Here is a 15,533-nt window from a genome sequence, read left to right as displayed (position 1 = left end):
GCCAAGAAGAGTAATTTCAAGAAGATACAGTGGTGCCAAAATAAGAACACTCTGAGCTTTGTCAATACTTCTAGAATTGTTAGACAAGAAAACTGGGACTGGGAAGATCCAAAAATACCAAAACAGATTATCTAGATACTGCTTGACTGAATTATTGTGGTTGTTTCAAAAACTACCTCATATTAACAGAAGAATAAGCACTTGAAAATAAAGGTGTCTAAACCACAGGTAATTCCATTGACCCAATAACATTTTTTTTATTCTTCCTAAAAGCAATTAAAACATTTTTAAATCTGGTACAGCCAAATCTAACAGGCTTATTTCTTTATAAAACAGAACGTGTATGCTGTCATACAAATTTGCTTGTCGAGACCCGTAACATCTAAAAGCACAAAGCAAGCATGAATGCTACACATGTATAGGAAGACAGAACATTTCCCCCAAAATTAACTAGCTACTGCAGAAATAATGCCTGCACAGTTCAAGGGAAAATTCAAAACGACACTTGTGAGTAGCCTATCTATAGTACACTATCTAAAAGCAAGCGATATGAGCCAGATACTCTAAACAGCCTTTTCTGCAGAAGTTTGACCCTGTTTTTTCAAAGTAAGCACACTCATTCTTATCTCCAGCTCTCAGCCAAGAAACTCTAAAGTGCCAAACCACTGGACAGTCCTTGTCCACTGCTCTGTTAGGAACACCGCGAAGACTCTGGAGAACTCTCCACAGCTTAGCAAAGCTGCAGCTTTTTGAAAAAGTATTTGCAGTGTGATGGCAGACACAAATGAGTCAGTACCCCTGTAAGGGGCCAGCTCCACTGGTCTTTGCTTGCTTGCTTTACTGCAACTTTGCTTGCCCTGCAAAGGGCATCCAACTAACACATAGATTTTAGGACGAGTACTGAGGTGGCAGCTTTTCTACCCTTTGCTTTCCCAACACAAACAGACCACATAGTTTTAATCTTAATTCTTTACACATACAGCATGATTATTCCTGTTCCTAATTCAGAAATAAAGGGATTCATTTTTAGTATGCACAAACCAAACTACAAGATTGATTTAATTTGCTTTCCATTTCATTCTTTGTTATATTCTCTGTAAGGCACTTCACTTCTGTTAGGCAAGATTTCCTTTTGTTTTGCAAAGTTCTCACATCAGCCAATACTAGGGACACAAAGATCCTTTTGTATATTGTGCTATTTTTCCTTCCTCCTGTTCCTAGCAGATAGAACGTATGTCATTCTTGCTCTTTGACTGTTAAGCAGAGTAGTGACATACAGGAAGGTATTTTTACCATGCTAGCTAGCTAAACAGGAATTTATGTTATTGTATGAATTTCAGAAACTACTATTTTTTTAAAGCATAGAAAGGTAACATAGAAACATATACAATTAAAAACTGTGCAAATAACAGTACCACATGGCAAAATTAGGAGTATCATATTCAAAAAGTCTATCCAACACTGATCAAGCACAATATGGACTCCTAAAAGATCAGAGCTTTACTGTTACCAGGATATTTGGGTAGTCTGAACGTAAGATTTTTCTAACTGTAGAACGAAATTCCCTTTATGTGCAAGGTAAGTACAGAGGATGTTAAGTCTACACACACTGGCAAGCCAAAACCACCAATTACTCCAGATTTCTAATCAGCTGGCAGCATGATATACCTACCAATAACAATTCAGCTACAGGACGTGCCAGCAAGACTAAGGTGCTCCAAAAAGATTGTCTTCTCTTTCCTGATATCACAAAAAATTAACATGGCCTTTTACTTTATAGTGAATACATTTTGAGGCCTATCAGAAATATCTTATGAGACTTACAAAGGAAATATTTTCACGAATTAATTGTGAATATCAAAAACCAGTTTATTCATAAATGGCTAAAATATTAAAAAGGATAGACAATTACAGTCTCTTATACTAACTTCCACTTGCTGTGGTTTCCTTAAAGTCGTTCCTGCCTAACATATGTCAAAAAGAATTGTCTCTTACCAAGGTACACTACTTCCATTTATAGACTTACTCCAAGTAATATAAAGTTTACCATGCCTGAGAAAGCTTGCTCTAATTATTTATACCTTATGGTTAGAAGTTTTTGTCTAGTTCATGGTTTGAACTTCATGGTCTTCCAGTACCTTGCTCCAAACTAGTTATGTGGTTTTCTGCAGGTTCAGCATCCCATCTTTTCTTGCTGCGTAGACAGTTACAGAACAGCAGCAATATGTTCCTAAACCTTCCTTTTACTAGTTGTTTAGAAGTCCTGTCATTACTCACCATTAGGTGAGTTTTCCATACCTGAAGTTATTTTTCATATTTCTCTTCTAACACATCTGAGGTTTTTCAGCATACTGTTTCTGGATAAACAGGTATTAATATATTTGTATTGCCATTAAACCTTACTAGCAATGAATTTTCAACTTTGTGACGCTGGTTTGTTACTGTCATAAGTAAATAAAAGCATAGACACTCTCAGATGTTTCAGTGTCATTTGTTATTCTTTACTGTCATATTATACTGACATATTTTGTCTTTCTTAGCCCCTGATAATCAGTTTAATTTAGATCTAAGATTAAGTCCATGTCTAAGCTTGAGACCATCTATTTTGGAAACTGCACTGTGCCTAGCTGTATTTTCATCCAACTTGAAGACAGACATTATTTCAGGGGTTTTTTTACACACTGCTTCATCAGCCTAGAGGGAAACACTGAGAGTCATCACAAATAACTTCTCAAGTAAAAACTGAAAAAGAGCAAGCACCAGTAAGTTTTGAGCGTTTGACTGCCTGAGCCTACTTTTGAGCAAGACATTCTGCTGAAATACCTTCTTTCTCTTGAGAAACTAGATGATTTTTACAGATGCAATAAAGTCTTGTCCAACACACAGAAATTATAAACTTCTTCCATCTGAATGTGATTTTCCCCTTCATATCCCTAATGGATATGCATTTCTCTTTTCCCTGCTGGAACATAAATTAGCATTTTATTCTGAAAGCTTCACTTTGTTTTATCCTGCACTTGATTACTTGTGAACGTGATAGCAGAAGTCCTGGAGTTTCCAGTGCCTCATCTAAATGGGATGCTGAAACAAAGATATAAATAATTCAGCACAGGATCAGACAGCAGCTAACAAAGGATAGTTCACAGAATGGATGACACTGGGAGCTCACTGCATTATAGTATACTTTTATCAGTGGAAAAGGTGCAATAGTTCTGCTTCTATTCAAAAGAACATAACTTTAGATTTTCTCCAAACTATTCAAAATGCAATACAAATAATAATTGGAAGAGTTCAAAAACACAGCCATCATGATCCTACAGAGCTTGCACTCAAAGGCAGATCCAAAAATTAATGCCTTCAAAATTAAGTGGGATTTTGTTCAGGCTCAAATCTGCAGCCTAGGCAATTCCACAAAAACATGCTACAAGTCTTACAGAAAAGCCTCTTCTCTAAAGCCTTTGGATATGCTCACTTCAGTTTCAGCTCTCAAAGTAAAAAATCCAGTTCTATCAAAGAAAAAAAAAAAAAAACCACAAAGTTAAATACACACCTTCAAAGGGATCTGCAAACTTCACATTGCAGACCAAACCACGGTCATTTAGGTATCATGACAGACTGCTTTGATTTCACTAAAAATGCCAGAAACAACTTTGCCTCACTGCTTTCTCCTTTTTCTGCTGTAATGCAGGCCAAACACTGTCATGTTCATGAAGTGGCAACTACTAAGCCTTCATGAAAATGACAGAATTGAAAATATTGAGGGCAAACTAGAGTCAATAGAGGAAAAAAAAAATTCTCACTTAAAACAGTAAGAAATTTGTTATTAGCTCAACAAGAAACACTAGTAGCATGACTGTTATGATAGCTTCCCAGTTCTAGTCCAATCTTTTCACCTTGATGTAATATATGGGCTGTGACTGAATCCTGTTCATTACCACGTGCTATTTGCAACACTTATTGTCTGTTAGATAACTGCCTACCACCTTTCCCAACAAATGATCCATGCCATATGTTGCATATTCTCCTTATAATCCATTCTGTTTCTCCTTGTCATCTTCGAGCTAGCAGGTGAGACACTGCTGTTGGGCACATTGGCCCAGACAGCACTTAAAAGCATAGTTTAAAAAAATGAAATTAAAAAAGCCCACAAGTTACAAGGAGGATGAAAACATGCCTCCAAACAATATTCTGCAAGAGCCATGAAAAAGGCCTTTCAATTGAAAATGCATTTCAATAGTTTACAGAAGTCTAAGGCAGTAAAACAGAATGCAAAAAAATTTATTTCCTTCTACCAGATGACTGTTTCACATCCTGAATAGCTAGTATCATTTCTCAGGTGTGCTCATACGAAAGAGACCAGGGTTTTTTTGCAACGCAAAGAGAGTAGCTCACAGAAAGTTTTCAAGTCTATTGTAAATACAAGGCTTTTGGATTGTCTTCCAAAACAGATCTTTCTTGTTTAAATAGGTGACTCAGGAACCGATTTAGCAGTTAGAAATATCCTTCACTAACTGGCTCCCCAGGGCCAATAAAGTAAGTGCAGTACTCCCCTACAGTGAGGATCTCTGTGCTTGAGTTTGAGTCATTCTTCTGTTACTGAACATATCCAAAAAAACTTCTTACAGTCTTCACGTTCAGAGCAGAATATTTCTTCCATCTCTTTTGCTTGTTGTTATTTTCTTATCAAGCTGTCTTCATTTCCAAAAAGTATATCCAGGGTAACACCTTATGACAGGCTTTTTCTGCTATCCCCTCACAGAAGTTTAGGGGTGGGGTGGGGCAGGAAGCTTTTTGTTTTGGTATTTAGATTCAGTTTGGAATGCCATTTTTTTAATATCACATTGTACAATCTGCAACCAGTACAGGTCAGGAATTGCTCCACTGAAGACAGTAAGATCGTGGAGATTTAGAAATAATAAACACAAAGTCAAGACCTTGCATTTGAACCATTTATCACAGCGCATAAAAAGTCATAAGCATTGTCCCAAAATTTTACTAAAGTACACAGTTACATTAACAGGAAATCTAAAAAGTTTTGGGAAACAAAAAAAAATAAAATCATGATATACAATGTTGGAATCCAACACTTGGACTAGTTTAGTCTTGGAACCATACAGATTTGTCTAAAATTCCAAATTAATTCTCTGTCTGAAGAAACCATTTGCAATTTCAGAACAGAAGCTTTGTACTTTCTTGGTGCTACACAGCCAAAACATGTTTGTCAAAGTATCTTCTGGACCAGCTGGCAGTATGTCAAAGAGTACAAAATCATAGTGATGATCAAAATTTCACAAAACAGACTTTTATTGTGTCCTTCAAGAACTTTTCTGCAGGGCTGAGTGGGCTTCTGTCCTCATCACAGATTGCTATCACACAGCAGCAGCAGCACACATTGATATGCTAGTCACATCCAGCCCTCCATCCATCCAGAGACTGCAATCAGGTACCTGATAATAATGCAAGTCACATCAGCTGGACTGGTGCCGCAGTGAACTGATTCATGCTGGTGCCTTGATGCAAATAACAAGGACATCAGGGCCAGAAGATGTAGGATCTTGTCTTTATAATACAGATGCTGTTTTCGAGATGGAACATTCCAGTCTCTTGCAGGTACGAGGTGTACCTACATTCCCTTTCTCAGCCTCCGGCTGAGCAATGGCATGGTGCAACATTAAAAAAGAGCAGCGTGAGGCGGGGGCCGGGGAAACAAACACAATTTAATCACTAAGCTGCTACTGTCTTTTCAGTGCTCTGGCACTATTTCTTACTCTAAGTGCTGTGTTTTCCCATCATCTTTTGTCACTGGCTGAAAACTTGCCTAATAGCCTTGAAGCACTGACTATAAAGAAAAGGTTAGCCAGACATGCTTAAACCGATTACTGATCAAATAAATAACTTTCTATTATGTTAAGCAGGCATTTCTGGTTTGTTTTTTTTTCTGTTTAGTTGTCTCGCTACATAATTTTATGGTGATTTTATGTATAAGCATGCGTGTGACTTGCAAGTAACACAAACAGTTAAGCCAGGACAATACTAATTCCTAAGCTTACATTTGATTTTTATTTATCTATTGTCCTGGTACACCAACAAAAATGGTAGCACCAGATCTTCCCATAGAACAATCACAAAAAAGTGATTTGCACCTTCAGTACACTCAGTAGAACAAACAATAAATCAAAGCAGCAGCAACCTAAGGTATGGTCAAGCTGCACTTCACTACAGTTACTGAGCAGGAGAATGCAACAATTTAATTTCCTCTATCCCATCTTATTTTATTTTGCACAGATTTCTCTCACACAGTTTGGGCTTAAACATATGCACTGCTTTAGTGTATAAAAGAAAAAAGTTAGTTTTTTCCCCCCGAGAGATGACTCCTTTCTCACTTTTATCTTCGTTCCTTTCATCCAGGAAAAATGGAATTTGTGTTGAATGTGAAAAAAGTTCGAGTGAGAAATAAGAGAAAATTGCTAAAATAATTTAAAATTATTAATATTATTTGTCATATTTAGCTATACTACATTCTTCTCCTTCTCAGCTAGTGAGATGCAGCCTCTACACACATAACCACATCAATTTGGAGGCAGGAAGAATAACGCACATTTCCGAAGCAGCAACACCAACACTAATGCTGCTAACACATTTGATTCACAAATATTCTAAAAGGAACCACCAAGCACAGCAGCTGGATGGGATCAAAACATTTATCTCTCATAAGGATGGACAACAGACATCTATAGGAATAAACATTTTTTTCCCCACTTAAGGTTGTAAATGGCAAGATGTTAATCACAAATAAATGTTGTAACAGAAATCATAAAACTTTCAGCAAATGAGAACACCTGAATGATGCCAGAACACCCAGCACAGACAGTGGAGGACAGGCACTAACATCAAGGGACATATACATCAATCCTTCTGGCCAAGCAACTAGCCCTAGGACCACCGTGCAAATAAATAGGATTGGCAAGTGTAAGGGATGGTGGTTTTCTGGCTCCAAAGGCATCCTCAGTCCAGCATATTAACACAGAAAACACAAGATAATCTCCCATGAATACCCTCTATAGAAAATACATTTGAAATCTATTTACTTTCATAACTCTGGAGAAGCTGGCTGGACAAAATGTTGCTCCTCAAAGAGAAAAGCTTTCTTTTCAGGGAGAGTAAGGGGATTTTAAACTTATGTCCGAGGCCACCAGTTACAGCAGATCTTCCACCACTCCAGTAAACCAAGAAAGACACTTCTCCAGTTTCTGTTTCTAAGGTAAGAGGCCACACAGACTGCAGAGCATCAAGATCTACAGGCACAAGTAGGCTCTGACAGTGGCTTGTTAAGCTTTCAAGTTCAGAAGTCAAAGACTTATCGATGCAAAACCAGCAAAACAAAGAAACCAAACTTTCATTTTCAGACTTAAGCCTGCCTCTGCACAGAGTAGAACTAGATTTCTTTTCCAAACCTACATGTTTGAGGACTTTGATGTAACGAAGACTTCATCCACTGATGGCCACTATCCAGTTTCCCAGGTGGGCATCTGGGAGTCTGTTCTGTGGATGTGTATACTGGGCTTGCATGGCCAGGTTTTGGTAATGGGGGGCTGCAGGGGTGGCTTCTGTGAGAAGCTGCCAGAAGCTTCCCCCATGCCCGATGGAGCCAACGCCAGCCGGCTCCAAGACGGACCCGCTGCTGGCCAAGGCCGAGCCCATCAGTGAGGGCAGGGTGACACCTTTACCCGCCGCACACCAGCGACTGCAGCCGCAGAGAGGAGCCAGAATGTGTGAGAGCAGCAGCCCCGCAGCCCCCCAGGCCAGCGCAGGAGGAGGCAGGAGATGCTCCAGGCACCGGGACAGAGATTCCCCGGCAGCCCGTGGTGCAGCCCACGGTGAGGCAGGCTGTGCCCTCAGCCCACAGAGGTCCACGGGAGAGCAGGTCCCCACCTGCAGCCCGGGGAGGCCCCCACACCAGAGCAGGTGGGTGCCTGAAGGAGGCTGTGACCCCGTGGGAAGCCTGTGCTGGAGAAGCTCCTGGCAGGGCCCGTGACCTCATGGGGAAAGGAGCCCAGGCTGGGGCAGGTTTGCTGGTCTTGTTTGATTGGCAATAAGTAAAATTAGTTTCCCTGATCTGAGTTTGCTTTGACAGTGATGGTAATTGGTGAGCGAGCTCTCCCCGCCCTTATCTTGACTCAAGAGCCTTTTGTTGTATCTTTTTTGTCTTCCTGTCCAGTTGAGGGGGAGTGAGAGCAGCTTGGTGGGCACTTAGCACCCAGCTAAGGTCAAACCACCACAATGTGTTTGCAAAAGATCACACAGGGCTGGTTCTGCATACCTCGTGCATTCAGTCAAGAAACAGCTACAAAGCAGAAGGGTAATCCAAGATCTATTTTATATCGGTTTCTGCAGGAAGGACCATTTATTTTGAAGATTGTTGCAGATGGTAAATTTTCCACATACCTTAATCAGAATGCCAATGACAGCAGAAAGGAACTTGAGACACACAGAACGACTAAGCTTCCTGTATTTCACGTGCAGTGGTGGATGAAATAGTTGGAAAGCACCTTTCATTTACATCTTCCCAGTTACACCACATCACTGGTACTTACAAAGTGCTTTACTTAAAGCCTCTACTGTCAGAAGCCAATTCACAGCCCACATCCAAATATCACAGTTTTACTTGATGTCTTCAAGGATCAGTGGGAAATAAAAGCAGTAGCAAAAGAGTTACATCAAATAAATAAATAAATTTCCAAAACTACATTTAAATATTGTAGTAACAAATTCCTTCTCAGTACAGCAATTCTTTCTCTGCCCTCAGCCAAAGGTACTAGTGTACATTGAAGCATTCTTCTTTCTATACAAAGCATGAATAAATCTGAGGGATAAAACATGGCATCTATAACCACTTAGAATATTATCCAAATTCTGATAATATCAAATATGTGTAGCTCAATATACAAATATGTACTCTAAAGTGATTAGAGCACACGAGTAGGAATAAGTAGTCAGGGGAGGATTTGGTGAGGCAAGGCCACTACAAACACGACTTTGAACGAGTTTAGAAACTTCATATTTCTTTGGGAAGCATGGACTGCTAAACTGCTATAAAACAGTGAACAAACAGGTAACGGTTTTCATTCAAATTTGTTTCAAAGTTAAAGTTTATCCATTATAAGTCAACACGAGTTAAGCTCCTAAATTATTTTTTTTAAAAATGAGAGTTAAGCCTCTAGGTCACATCAGACTTTTGAAACAGATATGCTGTCTGGCTCAGCTTGTCCAACTGTAAAATAAGTTATATAATTTTGATTCCTACGCCACGTTAATTTTTAAGGCATCTGATAAAGTTATCATAGGTTACGTAGTAATATTTTAAAACACAGGTGGTGATGCCTTGATGGGGAGGTTTGCTTGTTTTAATTGCTCACACAGACTGACCTGCAGGTTCTACACAGACAATTAAGGAATGCTGCCAAGTCAGAAAAGCTTTATTCTTTTTTTCTATGTACCAAATTCCTCAGAAGTTGCCCCAATTCAGATATGCAGAAACATGCCTCTATCTCACAATCTATGATGCAGAGAATGACCTCAGCTTCCTAGCTCCACCTCCTGAAACCAGCTCCCATCTCTGCTGTATTCAGAAGCACTTCTCCAACCAGAGGCAGATAAAGATGGTCTCTCAAGCTTCCTTAAATCAAAATAGCTCCATGATACCACAACCTTGGTGTCAAGGATTTTCATCTATCATAAACACAATGCCCTCTCTCTGTTCCACCCCATCACTGCTGTTAAGCCAAAACGCTCCATTTTTATACTCCCAAGATTCCTAGAGCTTGTTCACAATAAATAGCTAGCTGGGGTTATCTTAAAACAGGAAAGGCATTCATACAAGTTCTTTCCATCTAAACTGACAATGGCTGCAGCAGAAGCTTCTGCCTCTCAGCCCTCCATCTGGGTCTCCAGTCATGAGTACAGCCCCCTCACTGCAAGGCTGGCTTTTGCAGCCAGCAAGAACATATGGAGGAGGTCCTGCTCTAGGGAACCCTGGGGATTGCCACTGTGTGCAGAAGCAACAATTCTAAGCAAGCAAATCTGCTCTCTGATTTACAAAGCCATTTTGTACACTGGGCTCAAATGTTATTCTCTGCCAGCCAACAGGACGATCCAAAAACTTCCAAGTCGGTGGCCTGACTGTGCTGTAGCCAGGACTGTTGTTAAAGATATGGGGCCCACGGGCAAGACTAAATTCTGCCTATTCAAATACACAAGGTATTCTCTTCTCTGACCAAAGGAAGCTTGGGAACATTTACTAGCTACCACGTTAAAATTTTGTTCCAAAAGCAGACAATTTACTCCAGCAGCAGCTAAAAGTTATCACATGTATCACCAGGTACCTGGATTAAAATATTTCCTCAGGAACAAAAATTAAAGTTACATACACATACCTTAAATGACCTTGTATATGAAAAAGCAATGATAAAATGGATGCAAGCTACAGATTAGATACAGTAGGAACAATACAACGGGAACGTACTATTGAGGTCCTTTTGGGACTGGGAGCGAGGAGGTGCAAATATAATGCTCTTAATAATAGCGAACAATGCTATCAATAACAATATAATACCATTTTATTACATATATATTATATATATGTTGTATATATACAACACAGTAACAATAGTGAACATCAGCTCGGGGCAGACAAATCCATGTTTCCTTTCTGTTAACACCTTTATACCCAAACTGCCGCTACACTTGTTTTGGAATTGCAAGGCTAAGTACTGGGAAATTTAGCTGCTATGGATTCCCTCACAACTGTTTCCTAGCATGACAGGCTAAGTCTGTCATTAGATACAGACACTATTACTCTATTGCCCAAATTGCAATAGTGGTTGTACGTGAAAAAAATGAGACATTTTTTTGATAAGGACTGAAGTCGAAGAGTAGCCTTTTCCAGCATCACTGCGTTTTAGGTAGATAGATGAGTTACAGGAAAAGAAAGATCACCATCTTAAGTTCTATAGAGCTATTTATCAATCTATCAACAATTTATATATACCACAATCAAAGTACAGGGGGAAAACAATACTTGGATCTTCATCAAAATTAACTCCTAAAAGACCTTGCCTTCTTGTAATTTTTTACTGTTTTGATACAATTTTCCCCATACAGTAAAACAGAAGTTCCTACACCATGTGTCACATCAAACCACACAAAAGCAGAAGTGTTTTTACAAACACTGTGAACTAAAGGAAAATAAATTACCATCAGCTGCAACTTTAAACATTTGGTATCATGTAAAGCATTCTTAAACTGAAGCAACACTATAGGCTACAACTACCTACTGGAACAGTGATTGATCCATGGAAAACGAGTCACTGGAATACTTTGAGACTGCATAGTACCTCTTAATTCAAAGCATGATGAACAAATGATGCAACTGTGATTTGATTCACCAGTTCAGGTAGCATCTTCAAATGGAAGAAATACCATATGCTCTTCTGCTTACACAGAACGCCAGCTCTTTCTTTCAATCCTACACATGAGAAAGTTCCTAATGTTAAGTTAATATTTAATTTAGCAATGTAAGCACCAAATTTTCTCCTGGAAAAATCTGTCCGTGATCTTGAGTTTTCTCACAAATCACCATCTGTACACGCCTATGCAATTACTCTGGAGCTTTTTCCGTATGCAAATAGGACCTGCAGGCAGGTACACATACAGACCATAAATCAAAGAGTCTCATTACTCCAAGTCTGGACTACAAGTACATTTTGCCCAAACCCTTTTAAGGTCCCAGAAACAACATTTCCAACACTCTGATGGGCAAACCTGTACTGTACAGTTACCCACCCTATCAGGGGCTACCTACAGTATGTTGATCTGTTTCACATTTGCAAAATAGCATCAGAGTGTAGCTAACACAGGATTGATGCACCGCTTCCTTCCAAGTAAACCTCATTAAAATCATGTACTTCCCCTCAGTAAAAATTAGGAGACATACAAAAACCTTTAGGTCATGTTCAGCACATGGTTTAGATGCACCACCTTAACTTAAGCCCTGAAACTCTTCAGTGGCACAGAAACAAGATTGTAGGTGACTAAATGAGAGCAGAGAAACAGATAAGCCTTAAGGCCACTGATTGTGTGTTACTGTACCCAATATTTTTTGAAGCCTCTGACAGACGTTTTCCACAACTTTTCAGTCACATCTCATACTCTGTCCTACAATATGCTAAACATTTAATATTCTATATGTGGTTATTTTGTGACAGGTCTAAGATGACATGTTACTGTGGTTTTGCCCCAGAACTTCTGCAAAGCTTAACATTTTGAATATTTCACATGAATTGTTGCTGCTAATGCATTAACACAAAACAAATGTAGTGAAAAACAATGATGCCAATGCAGTTATTAGCTGCTTCGTGAAGTGTGACATTGGTAAGTGGCTGGTATTTGTTGATTGTCCAATAGACACTGGTACTTGTGGCATTAAATATCATATACAAATTCACTGGCCAACCACAGGATGAAGCTTGACACAACAGCTACCACAATGCATGCGGTATCATTTCAAACCCTTGCAGAAACGTCCTCGCACAAATCCTCAAAAGTCAGTGAAAAGTACTACACCATCCACAATAGTGCAAGGTTCCTATTTGCCTTGATTTTCTGACACAAAGACTAGCTTTTCATCTGCAACAGCTGAAACCTCATTCTTTGTGAGCACTTCATGAACCATTTCTGTCCTAACAAGGTCAAGTAAACAATGACACGTGGTTTTGTTACATGTATAAGGACTTTATCCTGCAGCCTTTATACTCATTGTTTGCCCAGTAGATTAGAAAACTGCAGTGGGACACCGGACATCCTAACAGAGTATTTGGGAAAACTATTTCCTCATGTTGTATCTGTTTTCTAAACCAAAGTAAAATGGACGTTTTCATAATGACTTATTCCGTAAAACATAAGCACATTAATAAACAGTATATAAGAAGTGTGATCAAACTTACTCAGCTGAAGAGCATTTTCTCATTGTCTGCTTGATATTCCTATCAACTGAATGTTGTTTATGCCACAGAAGTCACTGGAAGCCCAGGGAACAGCCCAGCCCGCTCAGCAGGGCGCGGGTAAGGCCAGGCATAGCTCCAGCATGGCACCAGGCAGCCCCAGGCAGGCCGGGCCTACCACTGTCCTGCCTGCTCCTGGGCAGACGGGCAGTGTGCCCAGGTGGCCCAGGAGGCCAGTGGCACCGGGCTGGTGCCCGAAACAGCGTGGCCAGCAGGCCCGGGGCAGGGACCGTCCCCCTGCGCTCGGCACCGGCGAGGCCGCCCCTGGAGCGCTGTGTCCAGCTGTGGCCCCGCACGGCCAGAGGGACGCAGAGGGGCTGGAGCGTGTCCAGAGCCGGGAAGGGGCTGGGGGGGTTCAGTCTGGAGAGGAGGGGGCTCGGGGGGGCCCTTATCGCTCCCTGCAGCTGCCTGACACGGGCTGTAGGCAGGGGGGGTCGGGCTCTGCTCCCAGGGAACAAGGGACAGGACAGGAGGGAACGGCCTCAGGTGGCACCAGGGGAGGGTTAGATTGGGTGTGAGGGGACATGTCTTCACCGAAAGGGTGGTCAGGCACTGGAACGGGCTGCCCGGGGACGTGGTGGAGTCACCCTCCCTGGAGGTGTGTAAAAAAAAATGTAGATGTGGCACTTGGGGACATGGTTTAGTGGTGGGCTTGGCAGTGCTGGGTTAATGGTTGGATCCAGTGATCTCAAGGGTCTTTTCCAACCTAAATGATCCTATGATATACAATTCTGCGGAGCCACGCAGTGGTTGTGTTGTGGTGGGGGTTTTCTTTGTTTTCTTTGGGGAGTGAGGGTTTGTTTATTTTTGTTTGGTTGGGGTATTTTGTCGTTTGTTTGTGTTTAAAGTTTAAAACATCTGCATTTACAGACTGACATCAAATAGCTGACAGAGCAGTTCTCTTGGTTTGGGTTCTTTGCTTCCCCCAGTAGCACCACTTAGTGCAAGTTTCAGTGTTTCTACTTCAGATCAAGTTTCCTCGGTGGTGATCGTTTTGGGTGGTTGGGGTTTTTTCCCCCCACCCTCGAAGCCTAGGCCAGCATGCAGAAAACACCCAGTGAGTTACAGAATATCAGGAAGATGCAATATTAATAAATGAAATATTATTTTGCCTAAAGAGAACACTAAATACAAATACTTGTATCTACTTCCATTTTATTTAGCATGAAGGAAACTGTTCCTTTGCTGTTACTGTAACTTGCGCTATTGAAAGGTAAGGCAGACAAACTATGTTTGAAACTGAGTCATTCAGAAGCTCAGAGCCAAATTTTACAAAAGAACATTTTTAAATTGAATATTTTATATTTCTCAATTAGAAGTTTATTACCAAAATTAAATTCAAATTAAATCCAGTATGAAGTGTATGTGTAACTAAGCCCAGAGTTGAAAAAGAATCTTCAGATTTCTATTTCAAAGTTCAAATACACTGCCACACATTAAAGTCCTTTCAATCAGGCAGGAGGTGCTGTGAAAGTTGAGTATTGTTATCAAATTGTTCATTTTTTAAGTGTGTTTTGTTGTTGGTTGGTGGTGTGTTTTGTGGTTTGTTTTTTTAAAGAGACAGTTTTTTCACTTCTGATAAGCAAATGCCATTGTTGATCTTTAGAACAGAGGCTGTTCTTGGAACAGCAATGGAAAAGCTCCAAAAGAAACTCTGGCAAAGAATGAATCATATGCAAGCAAAAGTAGTTTACTCATTGCATGCTTTCATAAAGTCAGAGTCAATAAAACCCTCTAAGGCCAGCATGGTGAAACAATTTACAAAACTGTGCACAAAGCTGAGGACTTAAGGAAAAAGTTTCTAACAACCACCAAATGTTATGTAGGAGCTGCATGATGAAAGCCTGTAAGAGGCTCCCAGCACTCCAGCAAGACAGCACGAACAGAGCTCCCCAGCATGTGAAGATTTTTGCCAGGGCCAATTCTCTTCATAAAAGGATACTTGGGCTACCAGGTTCCCAGCTGCCAGCTAACTGTCTGCATTGCTGTGGATTTTAGATTATTTTTATCTTACAAGAGGGATAGGAAAACACAGAAGGAATTTAACTTTCTCACCAGAAGACAGAGAAAAGGCTGAGTGGCTGACAGACTCCTGGTTTATTTTATAAACATCCCTTGAGAGTATTCTGCTCACAGATGTGTTTCAAAAGAACAGCAGTAGGTGGTAAACAAACACCATACAAACATACACCTTTCTCTGAGGAGCTTCAGTCCTCTCTTCCTGATCTTGAGCTATCAGATATGCAACAATCCACTGCTACAACGTAGCTTCTTGAAAAGCATTTTCAAAATAGAATAAATAGTACGCATGACACACAAGACACTTTCTCATGACATTACTTTTTCATTAAATAGGAATGTCTTTGCATAAATTCAGTTTTTCTTTAACAAAAAAACAAAATAAAACCTAACAAAAATATTTTTATTCCCCAGATCAAATTCTAATGAAATGTAATTTTTCAGTGACAGAGAAAA

Source organism: Falco peregrinus, chromosome 1 (assembly GCF_023634155.1).
Source record: "Falco peregrinus isolate bFalPer1 chromosome 1, bFalPer1.pri, whole genome shotgun sequence".
In the NCBI taxonomy this organism is placed as follows: Eukaryota; Metazoa; Chordata; class Aves; order Falconiformes; family Falconidae; genus Falco; species Falco peregrinus.
The sequence above is the reverse complement of the archived record's forward strand: the minus strand, read 5'-3'. Positions refer to the sequence as shown.